General features: G+C 36.4%; 1 protein-coding gene across 23 annotated transcripts in view; it reads left to right on the top strand.

The window, feature by feature from the left end:
- LOC137253550 (cytosol aminopeptidase-like) overlaps positions 1 to 20,437 on the top strand; it is an 81,052-nt gene that overhangs the window by 32,958 nt on the left and 27,657 nt on the right. The gene's annotated exons all lie outside the window — the stretch shown is intronic.

The following is a 20,437-nucleotide window of genomic DNA, read 5'->3' on the forward strand; positions in this document are numbered from 1 at the left end:
ATTCTATATGGTTTCTTAATTTTCTATATTTAAACCATGTAAATACAACTGCGTGGAATATCACCCTTTCGGCAGTCGGCCTGTACGAATTCGCCCTATGTTAGAACTTGTTTCAAAAACCCCTTATCTGACATTAGCTGGGGTGTTTAGGATATGTAATAGTTAGTTCCATACTGACATTAACCCTGTTGTTCTAGCAGTGGCAAGATACCCCAGCGGGTTAGGGGGTCAGAATATACCCGCGGTAGGTATGACTGTCGTAAGAGGCGACTAAAATACCACATTCAAGGGGTTGTGTAGCGCAACCCATTCAGTTTGCCATCGCAATATATAGCTTCTCCAAACCCAATTTTCAACCTCACCTATCCGTGGCGAATCCTGTTTCATTAACAGCCGAGGCTCTAACTCCTCATGGATGGAGGGTGTGGGAGGGCGGGATGGCAAAGAAGGTCGCATGTGGTCATAACAAATCGTTCCGGAGATGGTCGGGCTTGGTACAGTAACGTACCGGAACGGACCGGATTTGCATCCGGCAAAGGACCATCAATATCGATAACACTCCCAAGGCCTTCGGGGAGTAAAAAAAAATGTATGTCGCGATAGCCTCCGAAGAGATCTAAGGCTGAGCTTCTCTTCCAATTTGCGTCGTGCTCCTCTTGATTTTCCCTACAAATTGGCCGGACGGGACCTAAATGTTTTATGCCGACTCCGAACGGCATCTGCAAGGCAGATGAGTTTTCACTGAGAGCTTTGCATGGCAGAAATACACCCGGAGCGCTTGCCAAACACTGCGGAGGGGCGACCCCGCTTAGAAAAATTTTCTTCTAATTGAAAAATTTTCTTTCTAAAATTTTTTAATGTTGCTTTGCCCGGGTTGTGAACCCAGGGCATATGGTGTGGTAGGCGGAGACCGCTACCATCACACCACGGTGGCCGCCAATTCAACTTACATATACCAATTATTATTGAAATATGCAGTAATTTTCCGAGTCCTTCTATTATGCTCCCCAGTACAAACCGTCCATGTAGTGAATATACGAACCATGGACTCATTTTACTTGGTTGGTGTGAAACTCAAATCCCGCTAGCTAAAAGTGCTTATGAAATTTAAAGCTAGACTAATGATTATGAAAAAAATATTCGTGAAATATTTCATGGGCGGGATTATTAAATTCCTCACCACTCTGTATACTTTTAATAACGTAATTTTAATAATGTTTTCATAACAAATTTGAAAATACTTGAGAAATATTTCTATTGTTGAAATATCCAAAAGTAATGCAAAAAGCGGACATTTTAATATTGGTGAAATATTTCCACAGTATGTAAAAAAGATTAGTTGTAATATTGCAATACTCTATAGTATTTTGCCTAAATATTCTAGCGACATTTTGACAATATTGTGGTGAATATTACAATATTGTTTGAGTGGCTAAAAGGAAAAATAATTTTAGAATACAAGTGAGTCTTTGTTAAAAAAATTTTGTAAATTTCTTCAAAGTTACTTATGATTGCAGCTTACGATTTCTCGCGAGTCTCGCGAGATTCTCGAATCTCGAATTACTCGTAAGGCTCGCGAGATTCTCGAAACTCGAATTACACGTCAGGCTCAGCCGTCAGGCGCGAAGCCGTGTTCTTGATGTCTCGTTGAAAAATAAAATATTGCGAACAAAATTATATGTATAATAAATATGTTTTGAGTTAAATGTCATTGAAGCAATATAATCAACAAAAAAGTCACAAGTAAACAAGTAAGGAAGGCTAAGTTCGGGTGTAACCGAACATTACATACTCAGCTGAGAGCTTTGGAGACAAAATATGGGAAAATCACCATGTAGGAAAATGACCTGGAATATGTTTGTATGACATGGGTATCAAATGGAAGGTATTAAAGAGTATTTTAAAAGGGACTTGGCCATAGTTCTATAGGTGAACGCCATTTCGGGATATCGCCATAGAGGTGGACCAGGGGTGACTCTAGAATTTGTTTGTACGATATGGGTATCAAATTAAAGATACTAATTAGGGTTTTAAAAGGGAGTGGCCCTTAGTTGTATATGTGAAGGCGTTTTCGAGATATCGACCAAAATGTGGACAGAGTGACCAAGAACATCATCTGTGGGGCACCGCTAATTTATTTATATATGTAATACCACGAAAAGTATTCCTACCAAGATTCCAAGGGCTTTTGATTTCGCCCTACAGGAATTTTTCATTTTCTTCTACTTAATATGGTAGGTGTCACACCCAGTTTACAAAGTTTTTTCTAAAGTTATATTTTGCGTCAATAAACCAATCCAATTACCATGTTTCATCCCTTTTTTCGTGGTTGGTATAGAATTATGGCATTTGTTTAATTTTTCGTAATCGATATCGAAAAAGTGGGCGTGGTCAAAGTCGGATTTCGGCCATTTCTTATACCAAGATAAAGTGAGTTCAGGTAAGTACGTGAACTAAGTTCAGAGAAGATATATCGATTTTTGCTCAAGTTATCGTGTCAAGGGCCGAGCGGAAGGACAGACGGTCGACTGTGTATAAAAACTGGGCGTAGTTTCAACCCATTTCGCCCATTTTCACAGAAAACAATTATCGTCATAGAATCTATGCCCCTACCAAGTTTCACAAGGATTGGTAAATTTTTGTTCGACTTATGGGATTAAAAGTATTCTAGACAAATTAAATGAAAAAGGGCGGAGCCACGCCCATTTTGGAATTTTCTTTTATTTTTGTATTTTGTTGTACCATATCATTACTGGAGTTGAATGTTGACATAATTTACTTATATACTGTAAAGATATAAAATTTTTTGTTAAAATGTGACTTAAAAATTGTTTAAGTGAGTTGTGCTCACTTAAATAGCAAATGATATTCCTATCCTTAATTGACCTTTTGTCACCTAATCCCACCTGTGACTTGCGATCACTTCTCCAAGTGACTTGCGCCCACTTCACTAGTTATGACTGGCGTTCATACAACCCTGGCGGTAGAGTAGACTGGAGTTCCCATCCAGTGCTTCCAGTCAACAGTGTTGGAATTACTTTCCATCGATAATCTATGCTATAAATACAAGTGCAATGCATTAGCTCTTTCTCTTGTTTCGTGGAACACTGAACATCTACCAGCAACCAACATCATCTACCTTTTGAGAAAATTTGCATCGGATCATCAACTCCGGAGAGAGAAGAAAAACATCATCACCTACGCCACATCCAACTCCAGGAGAAAAGCAAAGGAAGTATTATCCCAAAATCGTAAGTTATATCTTTCAATATAAAAGCAACCGAAGTAGCACTTGCGCTGCGGTACTCCTCTAACTTAATCTAACCCTTGCGCGGTCATCACCACCCTTGCGTGAGATTGGTTCTCGAACCCCACCTAGCCCTTGCGCGGCCGAAAGACGGATCAAAATCCCGAATTATATCCTTCAAATTCACTATTCAAATTCATTTCATAAAATTTTCGTTCCATTGTGGAATTAGTTATCTTTACATCCTCATATTTGCTGTGTGAAGTATCAGCCTTGAATTTCCAATTGTTAGTTTTAAGTACTAAATTCAATAAAATAATTAGAATTGAATTAAAATCCATTTGCATCATTGCGTTAAACAACAATTTTTTTTCTTAAAAAGTGGGCGTGTTCTTCATCCGATTTTGCAAATTTTTATTTAGCACATATGCAGTAATAGTAGTAACGTGCCTACCATATTTCATCATGATATCTTCAACGACTGTCAAATTACAGCTTGAAAAAATTATGAATTACCTTCTTTTAAAAGTTGGCGGTGCCACATCCATTGTCCAAAATTTTACTAATTTTCTAATCTGCGTCATAAGGTCAACCCACCTACCAAGTTTCATCGCTTTATCCGTCTTTGGTAATGATTTATCGCATTTTTTCGGTTTTTCGAAATTTTCGATATCGAAAAAGTGGGCGTGGTTATGGTCCGATATCGTTCATTGAGATGAGTGCTCAGAAACCTACATACCAAATTTCATCAAGATACCTCAAAATTTACTAAAGTTATCGTGTTAACGGACAGACGGACGGACAGACATGGCTCAATCAAATTTTTTTTCGATACTCATGATTTTGATATATGGAAGTCTATATCTATCTCGATTCCTTTGTACATGTACAACCAACCATTATCCAATCAAAGTTAATATACTCTGTGTGCAAAGCACGCTGGATATAAAAAAACAAGTGTACAAATACTGTCCATACAGCGATTAAGTAAGAATGTTGAGAAGCTTGCGAGATTTACGAGGATTTCGAGACACGAGAATCTCGCGAGAAGTCGAGTTCTCGATTTCTCGGGTCTCGAAAATCTCGCTTGTGTTCGAGAAGAGATCGCAAGCTCTACTTATGATGTAAATCTTCATGTTGTTGTGGTCCATGGGGGAACCAGGAGCAGGGGATTGGTACATTTTTAAGATGATTTGACACTTCAACTTCCGACGCAGAACGATCTTGACATTAGCCCATCGATTTACAAAAACAAAGTTCAATACAAAAACAAACAGCGTGCTGTCACCTTTACAGTGTACTTGTCGACCCCTAACAACACCCACCCCAGTGTACCTACACATGTGCGTGCATACATACAAATTAGATATACTCGTTAAAAGTGCTCTTCGCTGACGAGATAATATATTGTAATATGATACGTTAACAGTAGATAATGTATTTTAAGAGTTGACGTTAACTGATAGATTTTCAGTGTCAAAACTTAAAGTATATAAAATCAAAAGAATCAGCAGCAAATCTAAAATCGAGCACAATAGGTACAACACTTATAAGCATAGATACTTGTAAATGTGGGTACAATAAAAAGGTGATATTCGCAAGCATAGTGTACCATATTTATCCACAATGCCCACAAGTGAGTCGCCTCCCTCCTTAAATGCATATGTATATATGGATAAGCGTACCCAGTTTTTATCTGCGCTCTAAGTAAACACATTCACAGGATTTGTAATACATGCATTTTATTTATGAAAACCCTGTAGGCACAAATTGTCACCAACTAATTATGAAGGCTTTTCTATATATAATATATTTGTCCTGCGTTCGTTCTTTTAGTGGGGATACACCTTGTAAGTGGTCTACTTCGGAAATATCCTTTTATGCAATACAAGATGCGATAACCTCCGAAGAGAATTTAAGCCGAGCTTCTCTTGCAATTTGCGTCGGGTTCCTTTTAAATTTTTCCTACAAAATAGCTGGACGGGACCTACACGTTTTACGCCGACTCCGAACGGCATCTGCAGTACAGATGAGTTTTCGCTGAGAAGCTTTTCATGGCAGTAATACTCTCGGAGTTTTTGCCAAATCATTGCCTAGGTACGATCCCGCTTAGAAAAACTTTTTTCCAAATGAAAAAAACTTGTTTCTAAATTTTTGATGATACTTCGCCGGAGACTTGAAACAAGGATCTTCGGTGTGGTAGGCAAAGCACGCTACCACCACACCACGGCGACCGCCATATCCTTGTATTCATTGCTTAGTAATTACGTACCATCGCGCAAGTGAAGAAAATTAAATCTGTGAGGTAGGGCAAGATGTACACAGGTTTGATATGTTTCAGAGAACAAAAAGTACATTCGCATATGAGTCTTCTATGCATACCTATGATGCAAATATGCATCGCCTACATACACTCATGTGCACGTATGAAAATGGACATATGTATATACATATAAATGCATGCTCACGCCCCCAATGTTAGTTGATACGTAGCTGAATAAACAGGTTTGTCTTTGACCCTCAGAATAAAAACATGGTGTGCACAACAAGTGAATTAATTTAAATTAAGCCTTTACAAATAATCGATAAAAATATCGTAGGTACACATTCGTAGTGAACGCCCCGGAAATTTCAAATTAATTTATCTGTAAGCATCCGCCAGTTTAGAATAAAACTCTGAGGCATGATGCATAAGACGCGTATAAGATATGTACATATGTCGTGTAGTGTTGATTCCTCCACGCCTCAAGATCTGTACACTTTCAAGCGTTGCCATTAAAGCAAAACCTTGTAAAAAAAAAAATAAAATAAATTAAATTATTTAAGCCATATTCGTTATGGAAACAAAAGGATAGTAGATAGAAAAAAGTTGAGTGGATGCCCGTGTCAGTAAAGATTGTGAAAAGCAACTTAACACCACGGATTAGTGGATAACGAATTTCTAGTTTGGAGCACTTTTCAGCTAGAAAATAGTTTCGGCAATGATTTAAAAGCATTTCTTCGTCTTAAATACTTTTTCCCATTTTCGTGATATAAATTTCACACATTTTTCATTACTAAAATAACATTTTCAACTATGTATGTAATTACACGAAATGAGCATACAAAAAATTTTAACAAACGTCTTGTTCTTCCTTTTTTTCAAACGATCATACACCTAGCGGCCAATATCGCTGTACCCTCAGCTACATGAAGCTTTAATGCTTTGTCGATTTCTTGCCGCTGACGCTTTGTGTGCAGCTCTCTATACAAATACATGTGTTCGACATCAAAGCGTACAGTGCTACCTCGTCTAATACCCATCTTGCATACTAGCCGACCCAATAAAAAAACAAAAACTGATTCAACCAACCTTATGGAAATCAATGTAATTGGTTAATGGTGCCATTCCATACCACAGCAAACCAATTGGTTTTTAAGTTTTCGCCATATTGGATTTTTTGTTTTGTTTTGGATACGTTTTAACCAAGTGGCTTATTAATTGTGAAATTTGTTAGTAACTTTAGCAATTATTACATTTGCCAAGTTAAGACACAAATAACTGATGTCAATAGATATGGTTAAGTAAAAATATATATCACTAAGGTGTTATGACTATGTCAAGTATGCCAGGGCCTTTACTTGTCGTTATAAAAGAACAAGTAAGGAAGGCTAAGTTCGGGTGTAACCGAACATTACATACTCAGCTGAGAGCCTTGGAGACAAAATAAGGGAAAATCACCATTTAGCAAAATGAACCTAGGGTAACCCTGGAATGTGTTTGTATAACATGGGTTTCAAATGAAAGGTATTAAAGAGTGTTTTAAAAGGAAGTGGGCCATAGTTCTATAGGTGGACGCCATTTCGGGATATCACCATGAAGGTGGACCAGAGGTCACCCTAGAATGTGTACGATTTGGGTATCAAATGAAAGGTGCTAATGATTATTTAAAACGTAGTGGGCCTTAGTTCTATAGGTAGACGCCTTTTCGAGATAGAGCCATATGGGTGGACCGGGGTGACTCTGGAATGTGTTTGTACGATATGGGTATAAAATTAAGGGTATTAATGAGGGTTTTAAAAGGGAGTGACCCTTAGTTGTATATGTGAAGGCGTTTTCGAGATATCGATGAAAATGTGGACCGGGGTGACCCAGAACATCATCTGTCGGGTACCGCTAATTTATTTATGTGTGTAATACCACGAACAGCATTCCTGCATTCCATGTTTCATCTCTTTTTTCATATTTGGTATAGAATTATGGAATTTTTTTCATTTTTCGTAATTTTCGATATCGGAAAAATGGGCGTGGTCATAGTCGGATTTCGGCCATTTTTTATACCAAGATAAAGTGAGTTCAGATAAGTACGTGAACTAAGTTTAGTAAAGATATATCGATTTTTGCTCAAGTTATCGTGTTAATGGCCGAGCGGAAGGACAGAAGGTCGACTGTGTATATAAACTGGGTGTGGCTTCAACCGATTTCGCCCATTTTTACAGAAACAGTTATCATCATAGAATCTATGGTAAATTTTTGTTCGACTTATGGTGTGGTATTACGGCAATACAAGATATTTATACTTATATAAATACCAGAATAGGTATAGCTTGAAATGCATAAGCAATTGAATTTCAGCGCTGAACATAAGCGCTTCCAGTAATTCACGTTGCTTTTATTTCTCCATAAACCTTTTTGCATTTTACCTTTTTACATGGCGATCCTGCCATCATCATAAATCCTTTTTAGAATGGCATTAAAAGTATTCTAGACGAATTAAATGAAAAAGGGCGGAGCAACGCCCATTTTGAAATTTTCTTTTATTTTTGTATTTTGTTGCACCATATCATTACTGGAGTTGAATCTTGACATAATTTACTTATATACTGTAAAGATATTAAATTTTTTGTTAAAATTTGACTTTAAACAAATTTTTTTTAAAGTGGGCGTGTTCGTCATCCGATTTTGCTATTAGGCATACATATAGTAATAGGAGTAACGTTCCTGCCAAATTTCATTATGATATCTTCAACGACTTCGAAATTACAACTTGCAAAACTTTTAAATTACCTTCTTTTAAAAGTGGGCGGTGCCCCGTCCATTGCCCAAAATTTTACTAATTTTCAATTTTGCGTCATAAGGTTAACGCACTTACCAAGTTTTATTGCTTTACCCGTCTTTAATTCATTAATTATCGCACTTTTTCGGTTTTTCGAAATTTTCGATATCGAAAAAGTGGGCGTGGCTGTAGTCCGATTTCGTTCATTTTAAATAGTGATCTGAGATGAGCGCCTAGGAACCTACATACCAAATTTCATGAAGATAACTCAAAATTTTCTCATGTTATCGTGTTTATTGACGGACGGACGGATGGACATGGCTAAATGAATTTCTTTTTTCGCCCAGATCATTTTGATATATAGAAGTCTATATCCATCTCGATTAGTTTATGCCGTTACGGATTACCGTTATGCGAACAAAGTTAATATACTCTGTGAGCTCTGCTCAGCTGAGTATAAAAATTATAAACAATTGCCGTAGCCGTACTTTAGGGCCTAGAGAGCTTTACCAGGCTTCCTAAAAGAATGAATTAATTTATTTTTTATTTTTATGTGAAACAATCAGAGTGCTCAAGTTATCAAAAAACTGCATCTACTGAGAAATTGTTACTCAAAAATGAAGCATAAGCTCTATCAGCAACATCAGTGTCGCGATGTTGACATTTTAATTACCTTTGCTTGGAAGCTAGACTATAAGTCATGTGAATAATTTAGCAATTTTTGATCTGGGTCGTATATGGGGATTTCCATGCCAAATTATCCTTAAGCGCAATATCCAGATCACATGAAAACGGTTTCGTTTTGTTAGCCAAACTTGAAAATTTTTTATTTAAAAATACATGTGTATATACTATTTTCATTTTTATACTCAGTTGAGCAGAGCTCAAAGAGTATATTAACTTTGATTGGATAACGGTTGGTTGTACAGGAATAAAGAAATCGAGATAGATATAGACTTCCATATATCAAAATCATCAGTATCGAAAAAAAATTCTATTGAGCCATGTGCGTCCGCCCGTCCGTCCGCCCGTCCGTCCGTCCGTCCGTCTGTCCGTTAACACGATAACTTGAGTAAATTTTGAGGTATCTTGATGAAATTTGGTATGTAGGTTCCTGGGCACTCATCTCAGATCGCTATTTAAAATGAACGATATCGGACAATAACCACGCCCACTTTTTCGATATCGAAAATTTCGAAAAATCGAAAAAGTGCGATAATTCCTTACCAAATACGGATAAAGCGATGAAACTTGGTAGGTGAGTTGAACTTATGACGCAGAATAGAAAACTAGTAAAATTTTGGACAATGCGCGTGGCACCGCCCACTTTTAAAAGAAGGTAATTTAGTAATAGAAGTTTTGCAAGCTGTAATTTGGCAGTCGTTGAAGATATCATGATGAAATTTGGCGGGAACGTTACACTTATTACTATATGCCTGTTTAATAAAAATTAGCAAAATCGGAGAACGACCACGCCCACTTTTAAAATTTTTTTTTTTTAAATTCAAATTTTAAAAGAAAAGTTAATATCTTTACAGTATATAAGTAAATTAAGTCAACATTCAACTCCAGTAATGATATGGTGCAACAAAATACAAAAATAAAAGAAAATTTCAAAATGGGCGTGGCTCCGCCCTTTTTCATTTAATTTGTTTAGGATACTTTTAATGCCATAAGTCGAACAAAAAAATTTGGTAGAGGCTTAGATTCTAGGACGATAACTGTTTTCTGTTAAAAAGGGCGAAATCGGTTGAAGCCACACCCATGAAAAAAATGCCATAGTTATATACCAAATACGAAAAAAATGCCATAATTATATACCAAATACGAAAAAAGGGATGAAACATGGTAATTGTATTGGTCTATTGACGCAAAATATAACTTTAGAAAAAAACTTGGTAAAATGGGTGTGACACCTGCCATATTAAGTAGAAGAAAATGAAAAAGTTTTGCAGGGCGAAATCAAAAGCCCTTGGAATCTTGGAAGGAATACTGTTCGTGGTATTACATATATAAATAAATCAGCGGTACCCGACAGATGATATTCTGCATCACCCTGGCCCACATTTTGGTCGATATCTCGAAAACGCCTTCACATATACAACTAAGGGACTGTCCCTTTTAAAACCCTCATTAATACCTTTAATTTGATACCCATATCGTACAAACACATTCTAGAGTCACCCCTGGTCCACGTTTATGGCGATATCTCGAAAAGGCATCCACCTATAGAACTAAGGCCCACGCCCTTTTAAAATACTCATTAACACCTTTCATTTGATACCCATATAGTACAAACAAATTCTAGAGTCACCCCTGGTCCACGTTTATGGCGATATATCGAAAAGGCGTCCACGTATAGAACTAAGGCCCACTCCTTTTTAAAATACTCATTAACACCTTTCATTTGATACCCATATCGTACAAACAAATTCTAGAGTCACCCCTGGTCCACCTTTATGGCGATATCTCGAAAAGGCGTCCACCTATAGAACTAAGGCCCACGCCCTTTTAAAATACTCATTAACAGCTTTCGTTTGATACCCATATTATACAAACGCATTCTATAGTCACCCCTGGTCCACTTTTATAACGATATTCCGAAAAGGCGTCCACCTGTAGAACTAAGGCCCACTCCCTTTTAAAACACTTATTAACACCTTTCGTTTGATACCCATATTGTACAAACGCATTCTAGAGTCAACCCTGGTCCACTTTTATAACGATATTCCGAAAAGGCGTCCACCTATAGAACTAAGGCCCACTCCCTTTCAAAATACTCATTAACACCTTTCATTTGATACCCATATAGTACAAACAATTTCTAGATTCACCCCTGGTCCACCTTTATGGCGATCTTTCGAAAAGGCGTCCACCTATAGAACTAAAAACCACGCCCTTTTAAAATACTCATTAACACCTTTCATTTGATACCCATATAGTACAAACAAATTCTTGAGTCACCCCTGGTCCACCTTTATGGCGATATCTCGAAAAGGCGTCCACCTATAGAACTAAGGCCCGCGCCCTTTTAAAATACACATTAACACCTTTCATTTGATACAACGCATTCCAGAGTCACCCCTGGTCCACTTTTATAACGATATTCCGATAAGGCGTCCACCTATAGAACTAAGGCCCACTCCCTTTCAAAATACTCATTAATACCTTTCTTTTGATACCCATATCGTACAAAATAAATTCTAGAGTCACCCCTGGTCCACCTTTATGGCGATATCTCGAAACGGCGTCCATCTATAGAACTTAGGCCCACGCCCTTTTAAAATACTCATTAATATCTTTCATTTGATACCCATATCGTACAAAATAAATTCTAGAGTCACCCCTGGTCCACCTTTATGGCGATATCTCGAAAAGGCGTCCACCTATAGAACTTAGGCCCACTCCCTTTTAAAATTATCATTAACACATTTCATTTGATACCCATATCGTACAAACAAATTCTAGAGTCAGGCCTGGTCCACCTTTATGGCGATATCCCTAAATGGCGTCCATCTATAGAACTATGGTCCACTTCCTTTTAAAATACCCTTTAATACCTTCCATTTGATACGCATGTCATACAAACACATTCCAGGGTTGCCCTAGGTTCTTTTTACAACATGGTGATTTTCCCTTACTTTGTCTCCACAGCTCTCAACTGAGTACGTAATGTTCGGTTACACCCGAACTTAGCCTTCCTTACTTGTTTAATATTAATTTTCTTTGTTAAATTTCCTTTCGAGATGAGTGCTGCAACCTGAAATTTAAGCCTGGAAATATTTCTGCAAATATCCGAAAAATGCTTAAGAAATTTCTAAAAAAATCCTTGCACGTTTCAATTGAAGGCGAAATTTTGTTAAGAAAATTAATAATAACAAGTAAGGACGGGACTGTCTTCGGCTGTGCCGCACACTTCATACCTTTCATGAATGGGGCTGAACAATAATCTTATCCCGTTCGTAATCTCCGAATAATCGGATGTATAAGATAAGAAATATATAGTGAACAGATCTACATACCTAAACTATTTTTAAGATAAATATAAAATAAAAAATAGGTAGGTACTTTGTGTGAGGATGCAAAAATTCAGGTTTTTTGTGGTCTGCGTGTAAAAACTAAGGCTACGAATGGCGTATTTCAACAATATATGACGTAAACGTAACTATTTGATGAACTTTTATGAATTTTGGAGTTTCTAGCCGTAAAAAAGGGGCAAAAAAATACAGTTTATATGGGGTACATAATATATATACCACCGATCTGTATGATTTTTTCAGACAAAAATATATGCTATATACGTAAACATTTGGTGAAATTTGAACATATCTAAACGATTTTTAAGATAAGTATAAAATAAAAAATAGGTAGGTACTTTGTGTGAGGATGCAAAGCTTCACGTTTTTTGTAGTCTGAATGTAAAAACTATGACTACGAATAACGTATTTCAAAAATAAATGACATAAACGTAACTATTTGATGAAATTTGATGAATTTTGAAGGTTTTAGCCGTAAAAAAGGGGCAAAAAAATACAGTTTATATAGGGTACATAATATATATACCACCGATCTGTATGATTTTTTCAGACAAAAATATATGCTATATACGTAAGCATTCATTGAAATTTGAAGCCTCTAGCTCTTAAAATAGGGCAGTAATTACGAAAAGTTTCTTATCTGAACAATCGGTTGTGAGGGATATATACTATATATACGACCGATCTCATCAATTTTTTCAGGCAACAATATGTGCAATATACGAAAGTATATGGTGAAGTTTGAAGCTTCAATCTGTTAAATTGAGTAAGATATTACAAAAATCCTATTTTTCTTAAAAATCGGTTGTATGGAGGATATATGATATAGTGGTCCGATCCGGCCGGTTCCGACAAATGTCTAATCGGACACCCAAATACACTCGCTCACCAAATTTTATCAAGATATCTCAAAAATTGAGGGACTAGTTTGCATACAAACAGACAGACGGACAGACGGACATGGCTAAATCAACTCAGCTCTTCAACCTGATTATTTCGGTCTATCTATTTTCCTTTAAGGACTTACAATTTTGGGTTTCGTGACGAAATTAATATACCATTTCATTTTCATGAAAGGTATAAAAAGGGAAAATACATATTTTTAAATAAAATAAATATAGCTTTTGCGCTTTCTTATGAACTGGATATCGCGCTTTTTAATGAATAAAAATATGTCAAATTTCAGCGAAGTGGCTAGTGCAAAGTCCTATCGGTAGGACGAGTTGGCATGGAAAACCCCATATTCTTGCTCAGTGTGCAGACACACTCTATTTGAAGGAAATTTAGAGGCAAAAGGAGGAGGTGAACGCAAGCTTCATTTTTAGATATTGAACATTTGTGAAGCCACTAAATTTATACGTATAGACATACTTTTATGTATGTAGATACATAAACACCCAAATGGTAGTAAGTACCCAGCAAAAAATTGTGTAAAGAAGTGTAGGAAATTAAAAATACGTCTGCAGTGTTGTTGGTTCACATAAAAAAATATAGATAAACTGAACTAAAGTAGCTCACTTTACCATTTTTACAGTCCATTGGATATTATCTCAACTAACGGCGACACTGATTTTTTTTAACATCGATCCTCAAAATTGCCTTCGGGTTTTATATACATCTTATCGCCTTGCCTTGTCAATGCGAAAAATGGGCAGTTAAGCATGAAGTGATTCGATTACTCCATATCGCCATCATCTATGCAAATAGCACGGTTAAGGGTTTTCAGAAAACTAAGCCGCACCGCATGGATTTCGATTAACCCTTCTATGTGGGTGGGTGGCGGTATACTTAACAACTCCATGTCGCCTCCATGTCGCATGTAGCCGTCTAGCTAAGCCCTGTCTTTCTAATAATATTTTTTCAAAAGTAGCTCACTGCGACCACACAGTTTTGCAGCTTAGCGCTTTGAAGGCCACATGACTGCCCGAGTAGGTGTTAAACTCATTAAGAATTGACGTACTGTATAGTACCTCGCCCACCGCATCCCTGCTAGTGGCGACATCCCCTCGGATGGTATGTATATAAATATAAATTCATTGCTGAAGTGGCCATTGTCAGTTAGTCTTAATCACGCGTCTCGAAATCTGATTACAACCCAGGTTGTGGCCGACCTTCTTTAACATATTATTCAAAGCTAGAGTTAATGTTGTGTGAGGGGCCTCTTTAAGTCTAATGAGGACCACCCACCCATGATGATGTTGTCGACTGGCTGCTAACTCGACTTTTCGCTCAAAACAAATTTATTAAACTGATTGAATAGAGGAGTGGCGAAAATTACTAAAAACAAAGCTTCCTTACTTCAAAAAAATTATGAAAAACTGCTAATTCCATATATTTCAAAGCGAACAACAGCTGATTGCTTCTTCTTTATTATTTTCCATACAACGCCCTTGTACAACAATATGTCAGTTAACCGAAATCCAAGGCGAATTCATTACAGGTGGTGTTATCCCATCAGCTGATTGCTTCTTCTTGGTAACTTTCCATACAGCGCCTTGTACTACAACATGTCAGTTAATCGAAATCAAAGAAAATTTTCTTTTCCGCACAGCGAATTGGTTGAATTCGCTTTGCCACCACCTAGTATAGATTCGCCTTGCTGAAGTCAATGCCAATTTTCTTTGGATTCGACATTCTTCCGCACGGCGAATCGGTTGAATTCGCTTTGCCACGCCTTGTATAAATTCGCGGTGATATATTTTCAATATGTTTTGAAATTTGAACTATTTCATTAAACTGAGTTTTTTCGTAAAAACTGTCAAATTTTTTGGATGGAGTAAGCAGCGTTAACCGCGTCGTCGATGATATTAATATCGATAATAGTCTATTCGATTGGATCCAAGGCGAATTCAGTAGCAGGTGTTGTTATCACAACAGCTGATTGCTTCTTCTTGATTATTTTCCATACAACGCGTTGTACTACAACATGTCAGTTAATCGGAATCCATTAACAATTTTCTTTTGACTTGGTATATATTCGCCTTGCTTGGATCCCACTTTTTATGTTGGGGATCAACTTGGGAGCTAGAGGTTTCTCAAAGGTTGGAGAAATATACTTTCAAAGTTTGTGGGGCTGAATTTTTCATAGAACTGAATTTCTTACAAATTTCTGATAGCTGTATTATTCTTTTGATTCAAACAAAACCTTATATAAGATGTAAATTTTTGGCGGGTAACTACATACGCATTACACTACATAAAAATATGCATTTGACAGAAGTGCATTCATTGTTATTTTTGCACTCGGAGCAAAGGAAATGGGCAAGTTTTGATGTTCCTAACAATGCAAAATTGTAACGATTTACAACGTTGACTCAACTAACAATTAAACACTCGTTCAAAGTTCTTTTAGTGCCACAGTTTCCTTCGTCAATGTCAGGGTCACAGCCTTTACAAATCTAGAGAGAGAGTGACAAATATGCAAAAAAGATTATCAAATTGCTTAGTTGCTTTGATGTGTTTACAAGCATAAGTTTGATTTTGATTTGAGGCGATTTTCTTGAATTATCTTTGAATAGAAACACAACCTGAACATGATCCTGCGAAAGTATGTCACATAAAATTTTATTAAACTTCATATCCGTTTGAAGCTGTTTAAAACTATGCTCACGAGTTTTCTTTGTATAGCCGGATAGCCAGCCTCGAAACTTTGAAAGAGTTTCAGAAATGCGAATTTTTTTCATATTAGGTTGCACTTTAGTTATTCAAAAGAGTCAGAACTTGCAGTACTGAGACGCCACCGAAGTTGCAAAATTAGCGGCAGGGCACAACCAGAGGAAACATAATATTAATACATATATCAAAATTACTAGTCAAGTTTGGGACTACAATGAAATCAGAGACAGTTTAGGAAAAAACGTTATTGTTGTGGCTTAGGGGGTGTTGTTTGTTTGGTTTTTTGCTATCTAAATATGCACGAGAACGGTGTTCATTAGACCGACCAGATTAAAACGAAATGTTTTTTCAAATTTTAGAAAATTATTTTAAGATTGCGGAAGTGCTGGGAGAAAAATTTTTATAGCCTGTGCTTATATTCAGGGATATATGCAAACTAAAATCGTGGAGGTCCCCACAAAAAAGCAACATTTACATAATTTGAAAAAATTTACCTTTTAATGCAGATCCATTCCGCTTGCAGATATCTATAAAAATTTCAAATGGCGAAGCTAAAAAATTGCAACCAAGTTTTCATTAAGTTGACTTGAAACCATCATTTAGGACTGTTGTTGTTCTTGTTGTAGCGATAAGGTTGCTCCCCGAAGGCTTTGGGGAGTGTTATCGATGTGATGGTCCCTTGCCGGATACAGATCCGGTACCCTCCGGTACCATAGCACCATTAAGGTGCTAGCCCGACCATTTCGGGAACGATTTATGTGGCCACATTAAACCTTCAGGCCATCCTCTTCCTCCCCACCCCCAAGTTCCATGAGGAGCTTGGGGTCGCCAGAGCCTCGTCTGTTAGTGAAACAGGATTCACCACGGATAGGTGAGGTTGACAATTGGGTTTGGAGAAGCTGTATATTGCGCTGGCAACCTGAAGGGTTCCGCTACACAGCCCCTTGCATCTGGTATTTTAGTCGCCTCTTACGACAGGCATACCTACCGCGGGTATATTCTGACCCCCTAACCCGCTGGGGTATCATTTAGGCATATTTCTCATTAGTTATTACTTAATGTATAGAATTATACAATTTTTTTACTTAGATATTAATTACCTAAATTAACTACAGTCCAAGGTCGCTAATGTGAAGCCTATATAATTTTTGCAACAATTTGATTTTTTCCTATTTGTATGGAGATTCATGTCAAAACATACATTTTTGAATAGCTAATAATGGCTAAAGGGACATATACAATTAAAATACAAGTAACCCGTTCGTTTGATGCTTATTAAGGCAAACTTACTTCATATAAAAAAATAGAACTTTTTTTTGTATCAATGGTAAAATAAACTTTATAAATTTTCTCGAAACTACATATGATGTAAATGTTTCATTTCCGGGTGGACCTCCACAATTTATAAAGACATTTTTTTAACCACAAATGCAATAACAAAAAACCTTTTCGGCTTTTACACATAAACCATAAAACACTTTTGTTGTTCGCACCAGGCTGGTTTCCAAGTTGTCTGCTTACAAATTACTATTTTCTCTACAGTATTTTGTTTCCGCAACTGAGAAAAAAACAGAATGATATAACCAAATAAGGTGATAAATAGATACCTAAATAGTATTTTCTCGGAAAATCTTAGTCGTGTTTGGAAATGTTTTTAAACCGTTTCAATTCACGTTATGTCTTCTTGGAATTCACCGACATCTTGAGAAGTACTGAAGACAATTTTCTATGCGATTAGAAATATATGGCTTAAAATCTTAGCCAAACTATCGCGTTTTTTTTTTAATTGTAGTTTATAGCCTTTTCACATATCCCAATATAAAGTAAATAAACCGAAAACCTAACGTAATAAAAGAAATGGACCTATCTCGGCCGTTATTTCAAAAACGACCTATTTTTACAATATACTTATGACCTGTGTATTGATAAGTTATCATGAGATAAGATGTTTTCGAACTGAATTTTTTGCCGAATTAGACTCAATCAAATTATGACGCAAGTTCGTTAACGCTTGACAGAAGTCGAAGTATTTTGAGACACTGACGGTGATGTTAACAGCAGGACACAAGATCCTCTACACTTTACTGTTTTTATACTCAGCGTGCTTTGCACACAGAGTATATTAAATTTAATTGGATAACGGTTGGTTGTACAGGTATAAAGGAATCGAGATAAATATAGACTTCCATATATCAAAATCATCAGTATCGAAAAAAAATTTGATCGAGCCATGTCCATGTCCATGATGGATGGACGTCCGTCCGTTAACACGATAACATGAGTAAATATTGAGATATCTTCACTAAATTTGGAACACGAGCTGCGATGATAACCACGCCCACTTTATATATATATAACATTTTGGAAAACACAAAAAACCTGATTATTTAGTAAATAATACACCTAGAATGTTGAAATTTGATATGTTGACTTATATTGATTGGATAAAAAATTAAAATTTTTTTTAAATGTGCGTGGCACCACCCACTTACGATAAAATCAATTTTACAAATATTATTAATCATAAATCAAAAATCGTTAAACCTATCGTAACAAAATTCGACGAGCCTAAAAGCAAGACAAATTACTTTTTTACTTGACCGGTCCAGTGTACTTTGTATGAATAAGCAAATCAGTTTCAAATTCTTCCATTTCCAATTCCATAGCCAACATTCTTTCTTTTGTGTTAAAATAGTACAATTGCTTTTGCATTTTTTTTTAAACAGGGTGCAAGTGTTTGCGGAACAAATGAAGCTTGGGTTCGTTTCTGGGGTGGCATTAGTTAATTTTTCCCAGTCAATATTTCTTTTTTGTTTTCGATGTATGGAGTTACATATATAGATATTCCCGCTTTATTTTGTATGTATTATTTACTTGTAAGCACGTTGAAAGTTTTACCTTTAATATTCATTAGATAACAACCATATTTATTATTAATTTATTTATGTATCACTGCCTCTGTGTTGTGGTGGTAGCGTGCTCTGCCTATAACAAACAAAGATCCCGTGTTCAGGTTCCAGGCAAATCAACATCAAAATTTAGAAACAAGTTTTTTCAATTAGAAAAAAGTCTTCTAAGCGTGGTCGACCCTAGGCAGACGAATGTATTTCTGCCATGAAAAGTTTCTCAGTGGAAACTCACCTGCCTTGCAGATGCCGTTAGGAGTTTGTAGGCAAAAATGAAAAGGAGAACAACGCATAACTGGAATACAAGCTCGGCCCAGGTATATCGTGCCTCTTATTTATTTTATATATGTATACATATTTTTATTTTATCACTTAACAGGTTAAGTTTGATTGCTGAAAAGTGCATCGGTAATTTTTTGTAAATACCATTTAAGTAAATAAAAAAATTCTTGTCACTTTAGGCAATGAGCCATCACCCGGTACATTTATCGTCGATAATATTAATTAAATATGAGAAAATTTGTCGGGTAAAAGCTTGCAGCCCTCTTTAGCAAAGCAAAAACCATAATATTTACGTCAATAACTGTAATTTTGTTGCACGAAAATTGCGGAATAAGCCCCATTTAGCGTGCTTCTAAGTATAATTGGCATGCAATTGGATAAAGTTCCTTGCGGGAAAATTAAAAGGAAGTTATTTGAATAGAACTAATATTTGTCCTTTAGGGGTGCTGCTTCACTAATAGGGTTGGAAATAAATTCACAAGCACCAAATATTTCTGTGCTACAGAACTTTTTAATGCTGATTTAAAATAACTTTTGATAAGGATAAGGTGCTGCTACTATAGTTTTAACTATTGATTTTGACCTCCGAAAATCCTTTGCCGATGTTATGACATGAAGGATACTTATTGCCATAATGGGTAGAGTTATAAAGAACCTCTTATTAAGACCTAAATGATGGCTTTAATTCACGGCCGACATTTCTATGCATATAATCTCTTAACTTTGAGTTAAAGGTCAATTTCGTCACTTATTAAATTTAAAGATCGTAAACCGGCCAAATTTTTTTTGATCTAACAACTAAGTATTTCTAGTTGGAGTACACCTTACATGATAAAACTGTTTTCAAGTGGCCTTAAATAGTCAAAATATTTAGCTTAATGCAAATTGCTCATTTAGGATTTATCAAAAGTATTTGTCTGCCTCTCTAGTTAAGCCTGTTTGTGGTCCGATTGGTATGCCTTTTATGAAAATTAAATGGTATATTAAGTTGGTAACGAATTTTAAATTTGTAAGTCCTTAGAGAAGAGCGAGACCCACCATCAAGTACACCGAATTGATCAGGATGACGATTTAGCCATGCCCGTCTGTCTGTTTTAACGCAAACTAGTCCCTCAATTTTTGAGATATCTTGGTGAAATTTTGTCAACGGGTATGTTTTGGCGTCGTATTAGACATTCGTCGGAATCGACCGAAGCGGACCACTACATTGTATATCAAGTACAACCGATTTTTCAGAAAAAACGTTTTTTTATAATATCTTCCTCAATTTATCAGTTAGAGGCTTCAAATTTCACAAAATGCTTTGGTATCAGG

This window comes from Eurosta solidaginis, chromosome 5, assembly GCF_040869045.1.
Source record: "Eurosta solidaginis isolate ZX-2024a chromosome 5, ASM4086904v1, whole genome shotgun sequence".
NCBI classification, from domain to species: Eukaryota; Metazoa; Arthropoda; class Insecta; order Diptera; family Tephritidae; genus Eurosta; species Eurosta solidaginis.